The sequence below is a fragment of the Panthera onca genome, chromosome A3, assembly GCF_046562875.1.
Source record: "Panthera onca isolate mPanOnc1 chromosome A3, mPanOnc1 haplotype 2, whole genome shotgun sequence".
NCBI classification, from domain to species: Eukaryota; Metazoa; Chordata; class Mammalia; order Carnivora; family Felidae; genus Panthera; species Panthera onca.
This window is the reverse complement of record NC_138341.1, coordinates 102,181,417-102,196,184: the sequence shown is the minus strand read 5'-3', so window position 1 is coordinate 102,196,184 and position 14,768 is coordinate 102,181,417. Positions and strand designations below refer to the sequence as shown.

The following is a 14,768-nucleotide window of genomic DNA, read 5'->3' as shown; positions in this document are numbered from 1 at the left end:
GAGAATATTCCCCTGAGAACAAGCATTGTGTCTTTTACTTTTCAGCATATGTCCATGGTAAACGGGCTGGTAAAGCGATGAGCACACTTTCCAGGATTAGAGTCAGAGAATAACATCTTTGGAACTGGAACATATAGAGTCCTCAACTTGCAGATAAAAAGCAAAGTTCTGAAATTTGACTTGCTAAGGGATATAGGTTAAATTAATGCAATAACTCAAATAATTCTAAGACTCATAATTCTCACTTTGGTGCCTTTCCAAAGATCATGACTGATACATTGGCAGACCAATGGTTGGAAAAATTCAAGACCCCTGTGTGTATTACAGGTCAGTGATGATGTAGACATACCAGTTCTCATGAAACACAACCAGTCATCTGAGGGACCTGAGACTTGAAGCCCCAGAGACAATAAATATACAAATGGACAATGACCAGACTATATATGACAACAGAACTCTGACCTACAACCTCTGCAGCAACTCATCGTGGAAGCCAAACCAGCCTGAAACAGTCCTGGTCTATGACTGCCAGCTTCCTTGATTTTGGTCCCTGCTTTCAACTCAGAACCAAAAAGAACAAGCCAAATATGCTCCCTAAATCAATCACAAAAGATGCCCTCTTCAGCTTAGGCTGACTCCAGCTTCCCCATACCAATAGCCTCCAGTCAGGGCACACATGAAGCCTTCCCTTTGTTTGTACCTCCCCTGCCTGCCTTAAGTCTCTGCCAAGAGGACGAGGGCTCACCCTCTTGCTATAGCAAGCTCTGAATAAATAGGCTGTATTCATTATCTTTGGATGGTCGTCTTTTATTTCTGCATTTGTCACTCCCTCCTCATCTTCAATCCAGGGCCTCCAACTCCTGATGGGAAAGTTATTCTCTCTTCTCAATGAAGAGAATAATGAAAGACCGGTCATTTCCTCTCTCAATACACAGGCTGATCCAAGCTTTTCATTGACTTGAATTTTTATTAGCTGCCCTTTTGAGGTAGTTTCCATCACTTCTTTCCAGATTGGAACCCATATCCATATCCACCATGTAGCTGCTCTAGTTGGTGGTACTCTCGGAAATGAGCAGTGTCAGTTTTCCTTTCATATTGTAACCTTGTAGAACCCACATGTACTCATAAAGCATGGTGTATATTGCCTGGTCATGTAGTAATTACTGTTATTAGTGTTATCATCATCATGTGAGCATATATAAAATAATTGAAGCAGTAAAAATTTAATTTTAATGCTTCTGCTGGGCTTTATTTATTTTGTTTTTAGTTTGTTTCTGGATGGATGGATGGATGGATGGATGGATTCCATCTCTACCCCCAACTGAGTTTTGTCAAAATCAAGACTCTGAGATGAATAGTCATGTACACTTCCAACTGAGCCAGCCACGTACCCCACTTTAGCTTTATTTTAAAGCAATATTTTATCTATATGTTTCCATGGGTTGTGCCCAGCCTTGCAAATACGTATTTCCCTACTGAATGAGGCCAAGTAAAAGTGAATGCTTAGCAACAGGTAATGTTGATTAGCCTCTGGATTGCAATAAAATGTAAGTAGGATCCCAAAGTATTTACAACAGATAGAAATACTATGATTACAAATAAACTTTTCAACAGAAAACACTAGAATCTTAGCCCTGGAGTCATTTTATCTCTTTTAAGTACCTCAGGACTAAGTAAAATGAAGCTGAAGGCTATTCAGGATTATTTACCTCAGACTTGATAAATCTCTTAAGAATGAACTTGGACTTTGAACTACTCTATGTCAACCTTAACCACACCATATGATTTAAGTATTTGTTAAACGTGATAAAAGGGTCATCTCAGGAGTATCCTCAGCTCGGGGAAAGCACAGAGGCTGCTATTCAGTCTTTAAAATCAGACTAATTTGCCTATTTCATAACATTTATAGGAAGTCTGTTTCTCCCATTTGTGTTATCTATTCATTTGTTCATGTATCCAAATGTCCACTCTTTACTAAGCACCATGCTAAATGCTTAGAATATATTATTTAACATGACCTGATCCTTATCTTCAGTTGGGGGATTTAAGTACATAAAAAAAAAAAAAGAGCCAAAAGTGTAAATGTGTCTTCCCTCCTCTCTATTCCATCTCCCCAACTGAAGATTCTTGCTTACCAGTCATCTTCACATCTCTTAGTAAAGCAAAAGGGAAAATAAATCCGAATAATGTAGATATGCTACATTGATCATCATAATAAAGATCTGTGTTGTAGATGAAGAGAGGGAGAAGAAAAACCAGGTAGGCTAGGTCTGGGAAAGTTTTTGGGAGAGAGTTTTGGGGAAGGAAGAGAGAAACGAAGCAAAGAGACAGCTTTTATTATTCCTGTGTTGTTGTTGTTGTTGTTTTTTCAGCATCTCTCAGGCATGAAACAGATATTGAAAATAAGAGATTTAGCTAAAGAAAATATTTTAAAAGTTCTTTACTTTAAATATACCCACTGGTACCCCTGGTATTTTTGAAAGAGAGTAACATTTTGAGTGGCCCTCAACAGTTTTCTTTAAGTAGTACTATACAGAAACTGGGCCATATGGAACCCCAGTTATGTTCCAGTCAAGTGAGTAAGTGAGCAATTATAATCCAGGGATATAAGTGCTCTGATAAGGGAGATAAAAGGTGCTATAGCATAAGATAGGGAAGGCATCTAGTGCATGAAGGAAGGATTCTCAGAGAAATAATATCTAGGCTGAGCTGTGAAAAATGAGATATCCAGAAAAACCCAGACATGGTAGGAGATCAGGCAGTAGAGTCAGAGAAGCAGTAGGATTGCAAAGAACTCACCATTATTCGTAATGACTGGAATAGAGTGTGTATAGGAATAGAGGGAAACATAACCTTGGGAATGGCATTTTCTTATTCTCTGATGAGATCCGGAATGTAACCTGAGGTTTCCTTTCACAAGCTCCCTTTCTGCCCTTGTAACATACATCTCCTCAATGGGATTGCAGTTGAACTGTCTTGAGTGGTTAGTCATTGCCTAGTTTTTAATCTACAGGACCCAAGGCAATATAGTCCATGAAGTAAGCAAATAAATTAGTTGGTCAGTTATCACTTATTATATCTACTATGTACCAGACCCTCCACATATATAATTTTTAATCCTTATCATGACCCTAAAAAGTAAGGTTTTATTTGTCTTACTCAAGGGATGAAAATATCAAGGCTTGGAGTCCATTAATTTGTGTAAGATCACACATCAAAGTGGACACAGAAGCTGTACTGTTCTTCACTTTACTAGACTGCTCTTAACTGCTATAGACACTCATGGTCTTCATTTAGGGTCCAGTACAGGGTCCAGTACAAATGCTACCCTTTCTCATACACTCTGCATAGCAAACCTTCCTCTGTCTCGCCCAGCCCTTTGCCACTTGACTTGTTCAATCACATCTAGCATCACTTGACAAAAGTAAGGATATTAGGAGTTAGACTTTGCCACTCACACATTTTATGACCTTGGAAATATTATATTAATCTCCCTAAGACTCTGTCCCTCATCTGTAAAATAGGGATTGAGTGGGTACCTATTTCATGGGTTGTAATTAGAATTATATGAGCTTACTTAGGAGAAGAGGAGATTTACACCTGATGTCTAGTCAGCCAGCAATGTGTTTTCAATTCCCTTTGTGGACTTTGTCAACCTCAACCTTACTCTAAACTTTCTCAGACTCAGACTTTTGTCTTTTTTTAACAGGAACTTTGCCCCCATTATCATATCCACACAGTGTACCATTAGAGATGGCCCTGGATTCTTAAATTAACAAAATGCCAACTGGTTAACCCTATTTGCATGTGTATGTGACTCTACACCATCATCATATGACATTTTATTTATTTAAAAAATATTTTAAGTTTATATGTTTATTTTGAAGAAGAGGGAGAGAGTGCATTGCAAGCAGGGGAGGGGCAGAGAGAGAGAGAAAAAGAGATAATCCCAAGCAGGCTCCACACTGTCAGTGCAGAGCTCAGTGCAGGGCTAGATCCCATGAACTATGAGATCATGACCTGAGCTGAAACCACGAGTCAGGGCCTTAACCCACTGAGCCACCCAGCAGCTTAATAGTATGACATTTAAAAAAACATTCAAGGGGTGCCTGGGTGGCTCAGTCGGTTGTGGGGCCGACTTCGGCTCAGGTCATGGTCTCGCGGTCCGTGAGTTTGAGCCCCGCGTCGGGCTCTGTGCTGACAGCTCAGAGCCTGGAGCCTGTTTCAGATTCTGTGTCTCCCTCTCTCTGACCCTCCCCCATTCATGCTCTGTCTCTCTCTGTCTGAAAAATAAATAAATATTAAAAAAAATTAAAAAAAAAAAACGTTCAAGATTTCCTTCTCTCTTCCTTTCTGAATGGAAACAAACTCCTTTGTTCTCTCAAGCCCCTTGTGGTGGAAATAATCAAAAGATTTACACCCTGTATAAAGTACCTTTATACTGACATTTAGAATTCATGTTACTTATACAAGAAGTAGGTACAACTGTACTAGAGGCTCCAACCGGCCCTGAGTCTGCATTATCTCCTCTTTCACCTAGATAATTATCAAAGGGCCAGTAAAGGAAAGAAACGTACATAAAGGGAACATTGTGCCTTTAAGAAACCTCTCCCTGCCAGTGCCTTTCAGGTGATGTTTCTGATCTTAAGAATGCACTGTCTCAGAAAGATGTAAGAGGCAGAGGCAAATGTCACAATAAAGATTATGTGAATTGTCTCTTGGTACCCTGAGCACCAAGCTCAGACTCCAGACATTTCTTTCTCATGATGCTCCAGAGAAACTTCCAAGTCTACCAAAGCCATATTGCAAGATGAATTGAGGAATCTCTGTTTTCCTGCTGACTGAGCTCTTTCATTCCATGACAAGACCAAATGGAAGACAGCATTTGGGACTGAGAGTTGGTGCAGAATGACGGTATAACCGGCCAACATGACTCAGGAAAAGGGTGTCAAGTATTTTTGTCCTGGGCAAAGCCACCCATGGGAAACACATGCACACCTACACACACTGGGGAATGCCAATATTCAAGTCGAATTACAAGTTAAATTTGTGAAAGAAAATAAGAAAATCTGTATAAAGCTCGTGGTCATTTTCCCTGGAAGCAGACCCTGAGATGGGAACTCCAATGCATGTGATTTGTTGAGGGAGGGCTCTCAGGAGAAGAAGAGTCAGAGAAGCTGGTGAGGCAGAGGGAAGAGCTAAGCAAGCATATGGTCTTCTTTGGAGATTAACCTTGGCTTGATCACACAGAGAGTTCCAGATCATGAATTTAAACCTAAGAGTTGGCCCCACATTGAGGCAAGGGGCTGGACACTTTGGATCCTTGCAGATCACTCCAAGTGTTGTCATAGAACCTCCCTAGTGAGATGGCTCCTTTACTGCAGAGAGCAGTCTCCAAAGAAGTGTGCAGCCTGAAGCTCTTTAGCAGTAAACGCTCTGTAGCTGGGGGATAGATACATTGGCCAAGTAAAGGCCATCGGGATAGCATCTACTACACTTGGGGCAACTTTACTGTTTCAATATATGTGTATTTGTGGATGGAGAGGATCTCTGTCTATCTGTCTTATCTATCTATCTATCTATCTATCTATCACCTTTCTATCTATCTACCTATCTATCTATCATCTATCTACCATCTGTCATCTATCTACTTACCTATCTGTCATCTATCTATCTATATCTATATCAATAGATCTATCATCTATTTACCTATCTACCTACCTACCTATCTGTCTTCTAATTTAGTCTAGCTACCTATGATCTATTTCAGGCTTTCCTTAAATGTTCTGTACTTATAGATTATTTCCATTTGTTTCTATCTACCTATAATTACCTAAGTGACATTTTAAAAAGCAAATTCAAATGTAGGGGCTTTTGGGTGGCTCAGTCAGTTAAGCATCCGACTTCAGCTCAGGTCATGATCTCACAGTTTGTGAGTTCGAGGCCTGTGTCGGGCTCTGTGCCGACAGCTTGGAGCCTGGAGCCTACTTCAGATTCTGTCTCTTCCTCTCTCTGCCCCCTTTCACACTCTATCTCTCTCTCAAAAAAATAAACATTAAAAAAATGTAGGCTACTTCTATTGCACAACTGTACAATATGCTTTTGATCTTCTGTTATGATAAACCAAAAAACCAAACCCAAAAACACCCTTGAATATTGCACATAGACACTGTGACATTGTGATAGAATAGAATTGGATCTCAGCTGTGAGAAGAAAATTTATCCTTCTCTGGTCTATCAAAATTAATAGCTTACACAATTGATTTACAAGATTTTATGATCTAAAAAGGGCCATTTCTGTATGCAAGATGAAGCTATTAAACAATAAAATTTCAAAATCTGTATACAGAAATCAACAAATTTGATACCCTCTCTATAGCCTTGGGCCTGGAAGTGAGGACACTGTCTGCCATTCTCTTCACTGCTCTTTCCAATCCATCCCCTTTCCCTGCTCCCTAAAACACCCAGGTGTGAATTTCACGTATGTCAGTTTTCTGTTGCCATGACAATGCTCCATAACAAGCTATCTCCACAACCAGAGGCTTAAAGCAATGAGCTTGCTTAGTTATCAGATCGTCAGATTGCTGGTTTAGGCTGATGTATTATTTATTTTTGAGCTAACAAATTATCCCCAAATGTAGCAGCTTAAAGTAATATGCATTTATCTTCCCATAGTTTCACTGAGTCAGGAATCTTGTGCTGCTTAGCTGGGTCCTCTTGCTCTGGGTCTGGCACGGGATGCAATAAACGTGTTGGCCAGGGTTGCATTTGTTTCAAGGCTTGACTGGGGCTTGATCAGCATCCAAGTTTACTCATTTGAGTGTTGGCAGGCCTCAGATTCTTGCTGGACACATCAGTTCCTTACCATGTGGGCTTCTCCATAGGGCTCCTCACAATACAACAGTTTGCTTCCCCCAGAGCAAGGGTTATAGGAGAGAAGCAAAAGAATGAGCAAGACAGAAATCAGCCTTTTGTAACCTAATCTTGGAAGTGACATTTCATCACATTGCTGTATTCTGTTTATTAGAAATAAGTCACTAGGTCCAGCCCACACTCAAAGGAAAGCTTTCACCAGGGCATAAATACCAGAATCATTGGAAGCCATACAAGATACAGCCACATTCAGCTGGAGTTTCCTCTAGTTTTGACTGGACTTATCCTATACCTGGGGATCAGCTGATGTTGGCTGATCTAGGATGGTTTGGGCTATATGACTTTGTTCTGAGACTTCTGTATTTTATCCTCTGGAAAATTAACTGGGCCATGTTCTATACCAGAGGCATAGGAAGACATGCAGAAACACCCAAAGACTCTTGAGATTCAGGGTCAGAACTGGTACAGCATCTCTCTCACTGCATTCTATTGGCCAAAGTAATTCATAAGACCAGCTCAGATTCAATGAGTGGGGGAATAGATTCCATAGCTGACAAGAGACACTGCAAGGCCACATTTGAAAGGCCATGAATATAGGGAGGTCTGGAAAATTGGGGCCATTAATAAAATCAAATTAGTAAGTTTGTTAGTAAGGTCCCTCACTTCATATACTCTCACTTCATATCCTTGAAGCAGTCATTCACCCACCTACAGGACACTCCCTTCATTTCTTGAAGTTTTTGTCACTCATTGTCACCCTATACAATGTTATTCCCATTGGAATTCTTGGGGATGTGATGTCCACATAAATCAGTGTTCCCAAGGGGGCACTGATATTATTTAGGGGAAGGAAATTCTTCACTAATATGAAACTATCTCTTGGGTTGCAGAGTATTTGACTAGTCTTAATCCTGCCCTTTAATTGCCAGTAATGCTTCCAGGTTTGAAAGTGCCCCATCAGAGAAGGAGGTCACAGATAAGCAAGTGGAGGAAGCTAGAATGATCCATATGATACTGAGTTGGAGTCAGAAACATCAGTATGAATTCATGCTTAGCTTAATATAGATACTATAGAAACTGTTACATATAGAAATATTTACAGATATGGGTATATGTATACATGTGTGTATATATATGTCTATTTCTATATGTGTGTATGTATACACATGTGTATATATACATATGTGTATATATGCAGGTATATCTATGTATATGCATGCATATATTATTATGTCTGTATATGTACACATATGGGTATATATAAGTACATACATATGTGTATGTGTGTATATAGGTATAAACATAAGTGTATCTATACATATATATGTATAGATACATATATAGGCATATACATAAGCACATATACATATATGTGTGTGAGCATATATATGTACGTTTGTGAATGTGCATGTGTATATGCACATATATTTTCTTGCTTTGTCAACTGAGAGGCCCTAGAAGCAACAACAAGCACAATAATGAACAAAGCTAACACTCCAATCTTCATTTCTAATACCATTCTCCAATGAAAGAAGCCAGAGCTCCTTGGAGAAATGGCTACTATAGTCTGGAACAGGAAATCTACAAGATGAACCTGGAGCATATGGTAGGACTAGAAAGAAAGTGCTAAAAATAAAAAAACCTCCACAATGATGGGGGTATGTCAAAGGGGCACAGAAGTCAAATGAAAGAGCTCCTAAGGCTGGGACAATTTGAATAACACAATAAGCAAAGCAGTATTGGATTACAACACCAAGTATAAAATAAATATCCACAAGCTCATACTGATATAAATAAATAATTGAATAAATAAACAAATGAAGGAAAATATACAAATCTATTATGCAGAAGACTTCCAAATAATTCGTGTAGCTACTTTGCATTCCAGAAAACTCCTCATTCCTTAATTGTGGACTGCATGCAATGACTTCCTTCCCAAGACTGGAGTGTGGAAAGGGAAAGAAAAGAATCAAATTGCAGTGAAGAAACATGAACTACCTCAGTCAAGTGATCAAGGTCAACGTCAAGTGTGATCAGCCACGTTGATAGCATGTACACATGATACAATGTGAAGATTGCACTTTACCTCTGTAAAGTGGGTCTTTCTCTCTAAAACCCATAATCCCGGTCTAATCATGAGAAAAAATATCAGAAAAATCCCAATTGAGGTGTATTCTACAAAACAGCTGATGTAGGTATTCTCAAAACACAAAGTCAGCAAAAATTAGAAAAGCCTGAGAAATTGTCCCAGCCAAGAGGAGCCTAAGGAGATATGACAACTAAATGTAATATGGCATTTTGGATGAGATCCTGGAACAGAAAAAAAAAAAAGGTCAGAAGTAAACACATGTCAATACAGTGTGGATCTAGTTAATAATTATCAATATTAGTTCATTAATTGTGACAAATATACTATACTAATTTAAAATGTTAATAATTGGAGAAATAGGCTGTAGGGTATATGGAAACTTGGTACTAACTTCCTATTTTTTTTGTAAATCTGAAACTATTCTAAAATAAAAATTTTATTTTTAAAAATTCCCTAACATATTTTCAACTCCCTCCTCCCAGGTGATAACACTCTTGTTTGAAAGACACTGACATAGATATCCTTCCAATGCCATCAATTCCTTGACCTCCTTTCCTCCAGTGATCTTGTCCTCCTCCCCAACTTAACCATTCACACTGCTGGTCACACCCCAGACATTATCATCACCACTCAAGAAGATCTTCATGATCTCAGTTTCAAGCATCTCTCTCCTTTATCTGGTAATTTCTCCAACAGTTCTTCAACCCCTGGGTCAGGATCTACAGTCCTTTGCTCCTACCATCTTTTCACTGTCCCAAACCTCTTTATGGCCTTTGAACCCTTTTCCTGGCTTCAATTCTAAAGTTAATTATTAGAATTGCTCCCTTGGATATACCCTCAATCCCTTTGTTTCTCTCTTGCTTTGGCCTATTCTGTTGGCAAAACTCCAGCCATAATTAAATTAGATTCTCTACCTATTCATTTAGCTGAGCATAGTTGGCTTGTAGCATTGCCTGGCAATAATGCTGCACTTTCCTACTCAAGTTTACTCTCCTGCTTTCTTGAACAACTGTTTCACGCTTCCTTTTCTCTTCTCAAGCCTTCAGTACAGCTTTCTTTATTTTCACTTTCAGCTGATGATGTATCTTCTGTTTCAGTGAGAAAATAGAAGCATTCAGAAGAAAACTTGCACAAACTCCCACCATCACGTTTACCTACTCACCTGTATCTGTGCCCATAGCTCCTGTTTTCTCTGTTACCATGGAATTCCCAGGCTGGTTTTCATCCAAGGCTAAACCGTACCCTTATGTACTACATCCTGTCCTTTTATACTTTACTTATAAGTGTGAGAAGATTATTTTCTCCCTCTCCTGCTTCACCAGCTTTTTTTCTATCTACTGGATCTTCCTTCTCAGTATACCCATATGTCATTATTTCTTCTGAGAAACAAGTCTTGATCCACTTCTCCTTCTACTGTCCCATTCCCTCCCTTTTCTTTATAGTTAAACCCCTTTCAAAAGTGTCCAATACTCTCCCTCTCTAATTGCTCACTTCTCATTTTCTTTTAAACCCATTCTGATGAGGTTTCTTTTCTACCACTCCATGAAGGTCAGACTGCTCTCATCAATGTCACATTGCTAAACCCAAGGTGGATCCTTGGCAGTTGATCACTCACTCCTCCCTGAAACTCTTTCTTCATTTGGCTTTCAGGTCTTCACACATTTAAGGTTTTCCTTCTGACTCACTGGCAGTTCCTTCTCAGACTCGGTAGTTATTTGCTTGGATCTCCATGATGTCCTACTATTGGAGAATCACATGACTCAGGATTTCCACCTCTTCTCTATCCATCTACACTTGCTCTCTGTGTGACCTCATTCAGTCTCTTTGTTTTAAAAACATCCATATACTAATGATTCCAAATTTATTTCTGCATTCTGAACTTCCACCTTGAACTCCAAATTCATACATTCCAATATCTCCTTGACTGTTTATCTGGATGGCTAATAAATATCTCAAACCTAATATGTCCCCAGCTCTGCTCTTCCAGAGATGTTCCATCTCAGTAATGGAAATCCCATCCTTCCAGTTGCTCAGGCTAAATACTCAGTATCAATAGACCTTTCTATTTTGTTAACAGTCTGTGCCATTAACAAGTTCTGTTGCTTCTACCTCCTAAACACCCCAAATCCCACCATTTCTTACCATATTGTCTACTACGTGCCAGTGTAAGTCATCATCATTTCTTAGCTAAATGTTTCATAAATTGCTGACTGATTTCCAAGCATCTGATGGTGCCCCCTTCAGTCTATCCTCAACAGAGGTGAAAACTTGATCTTAAACAAGTCAGATCATGTTACATCTGTGCTCAAACCCTCTATTTCTCCAGAGTTCAAACCAATGTCATCACAATGGTATAGAAGTTTATAGAATGTCTTTAGTCAAAAAACATTTTTAAGTGTCCAACTCTGATACTTCTTAGGTCTGCTTACTGAAACCTTATTTGAGTGGTTGGTGCCTTTGTGAGAATGAAAATGCTCTAATCTCCTTTGGCAGATGCAGCCCTACAACAGAGCTTACACCTGGGCAAGTCAAGGGCTGGCTGGATGACAGACTCCACTTGCTCCTTCAACCTGTGTCTTTGTGCACATGCTACACAACTGCTCCAGCTCTACCCAGCATCTTGGTCCTCCCATTACTCCTATGTAGTAATCCCCTACCACTCTCCCCTGCATTTACTCAACCCAACCACATGGATCTCCTTGTTGCTCTTTGAACCTGACAGGCACACTCCCACCTTAGGACTTGTTTCCACCACTCCAACTTCTTTTTCTAGGTATTGTATATCAGGTTCATTCCCTCATCCCTCACCTGGTTCAGGTCTTTGCTCTAATGTCACCAGCGAGGTTTTCCCTGGCTCCCTATTTAAGATTGTATTCATTTCTGGGGTGCCTGAGTGGCTCAGCTCAGTTGGTAAAGTGTCTGACTTAAGCTCAGGTCATGATCTCATTGTTCATGGGTTCAAGCCCCACGTTGGGCTCCACACTGACAGTGCAGAGCCTGCTTGGGATTCTCTCTCTCTCCCACTCTCTCTGCCCCTCCCCTGCTAATGCTCTTTTGCTCTCAAAATAAATAAATAAACTTAAAGAAAAAAAGATTTTACTCATTTCTTCCCCTACTCTTTATCCCTCATCCTATTTTATAAAAATGTTCTCTATAGCACTTATCACCTAATATATTACATATTCCACTTAAGATATTATTATGCATTTGACTGTACCTTTCACCTGAAGATATGCTCCCTGAAGGCAGATATATATATATATGTATATATATATATGTATATATATATGTATATATATATATATATCTGTATATATGTATCTATGTAGATAGATAGATTATATCTATCTATCTATCTACATATAAATTTTTCTTATTGTTATTAATTGCTGTTTTCCTGGGACCTAGAGTTCCACCAGCTACATAGTAAGTCATTCAAGTCATTCAAGTCCTATATCATATATGCAGAGGCTTTCTGGTATGAAGCATATACCACTCTCTCTCTGACCCACTCTCCTCCACTAAACACAATTTCTTTTTTTCCCTAGTATTTCAGTTGTGCCTGAATATATTTTCTTTTGCTCTCTCAAATGCATCCTTCCTATCTTCCACATACACTCGCTGACCTCACTCATACATTTCTCCTCTATTTCCTAAAGGGGATCCCTAGATCAAACACTCACATTGCATGATTAATTGGAGGAAAGCTTCTACTATATAAATATTATACCAGTAAATAATAAAAATGGAAACATTTAATTTTTTAGACCAGTACATGCATCTGTTTCTGAGCGTGAGATTTTGTGAAAATCTCCAAAGATAATGGAAAATATAAGCAAAACAGTATTTGAGGATAGTTTCAAAATGGCAAAGTAACCCAGTCAACAATGAGAACAACGGTTATTTCTGTTGATTTATAATTAAACATAAAGCAACCCTAATTGCATTACTATGCATCTAACTGAAATCCATCTGCTTCAAAGACACTTGGAAAGAAGGAAGTTCCTGACAGTTTGCAGTTCCCTCTTAGACTATAAAATGTTAAGGGGTGGGGGACTGTGAGCTTTCTCTTTCTTAATCTTTGGCGAACTATATGTGTGTGTGTGTGTGTGTGTGTGTGTGTGTGTGTGTGTGTGTATATATATATATATATATATATATATATATATATATTGGTCAGGAGACTGTAATGGCATTCTCTTGGTAACACCTCTGGCCTTGTAAAGTTTGGCTTAACTTTCTTGATCTCTGCATGTATTTACAACAAAACAAACATGCTACGTTTGTAGAAATATGTCATCTGTTCGTCTTTGTTTGAGCTCAGCTGGGGAATAGGAAGAGAAATCAGGTTTTGAAGAAAAAACAACAGCACCATTTGGACAGCTGCAGGCATGAATTTCTGAAGAGGATAGCTGGGTCAGGTTATGTCTCAGACTCTGAGGTTCTTTGCCCTCAAATAGAAGCCTAGCAATAAAGGAGGAGGGCCCGTGAGACTGGGTAGCGTGGGGCTGGAGCCTAGTGTGTTGGTTGCTAAATTCATAGCATGTCTATGCCATATCAAAACCTATTACTTTTCCCAAGTTCAGATGGCAGGTTTTTAAAGCTATTTCTGGGTTTCAAAATGCCACCACTGTTAGGGTGCTTCAAGCGATACAGGGATGGAAAATATTCTCTCTACACCTACCCTGGGAAAGAGTGAATCTTTGCCTTGCACTGGTTACAAGCATGCACAATAGCAATAAGGTTCTTAAACCATCTGATTTCTATCCCCTAAACAAGAGCAGTCAACTCAGCATGGTCGACATTTTTGATTGATACCAATTTACTTAAATGCTACCTGCTTCTTTAAGGGCTTTTACCATATTCAAATAATATTTCTTGAGTCCAGCTAAGTAGCAAAATATGTTTGTTAACGTTTTAATTTTTTTATTTTAATATTTTTTATTTATTTTGGAGAGAGAGAGACAGACAGACAGACAAAGCATGAGTGGGGGACGAGCAGAGAGAAAGGGAGACACAGAACCCGAAGCAGGCTCCAGGCTCTGAGCTGTTAGCACAGAGCCTGACACGGGACTTGAACCCACAAACCATGAAACCAAGATCTGAACCGAAGCTGGATGCCTAACCAACTGAGGCACCTAGGCACCCCTGTTTATTAACTTTTTAAAGAGACCTATGCCTTTTCAAATAAAATAGGGTGTAACTTAAATACATAGGGTGTCATTATTCTATCTGGACTATCCAATCCCCACATTAACCACCACTCTTAACAATATGCTGAATCTCTGTATCTTTTTTTAATTCATAAACATCAGTTAATCCACCAGCTGTGCTTCTTATTACCAAATTCAGAAACTAGAACGAAGAACATAAACAGAAACCCAACCATTCAGCCCATATTCCTGGCCTGGCCTGTGAAGGTGAGGAATTTGGCCACTTTCTTCAAGGCCCTCCTGGTTTTGCTCAGGTGATGGGGTTTAGCAGGCCCATCCAGTTCCCTTTACTATGAGTCAGCAAAGCAGGTTAATGTCATAGTCAATGGGAAGTGGAGATGGTATTTTTCAAAAAAGTTTTCCTTGAGTGAGTTTGGAAGGTGCTGCATACAGTGTGTCCTTGGGGACTTCATACTGATACACAGCATGTTATAGTTTTGGAGAAGTTCTACCATGCCTGTTTAATTTGGTTTAACACTGAAGTTCTCATACTTTCCTAACCAAGGAATTCCTTCCATAGAGGATTTCCCACTGTGTGGTAGCTGGAGGCAGATCACATAAGGGTATATAAGATTCATGCTTTTACCCACAAT

At 39.3% G+C, this 14,768-nt stretch overlaps 1 long non-coding RNA gene across 2 annotated transcripts in view; it reads left to right on the top strand.

The window, feature by feature from the left end:
• Positions 1 to 789, top strand: part of LOC145715368 (uncharacterized) — a 569,759-nt gene extending 568,970 nt beyond the window's left edge. For both annotated transcript variants that reach the window (XR_014137428.1, XR_014137429.1), the window contains one exon: positions 328 to 789. This is a non-coding gene — a long non-coding RNA (uncharacterized LOC145715368). The remainder of the gene's footprint in view (positions 1 to 327) is intronic.
• The last annotated feature ends 13,979 nt before the right edge of the window (positions 790 to 14,768 follow it).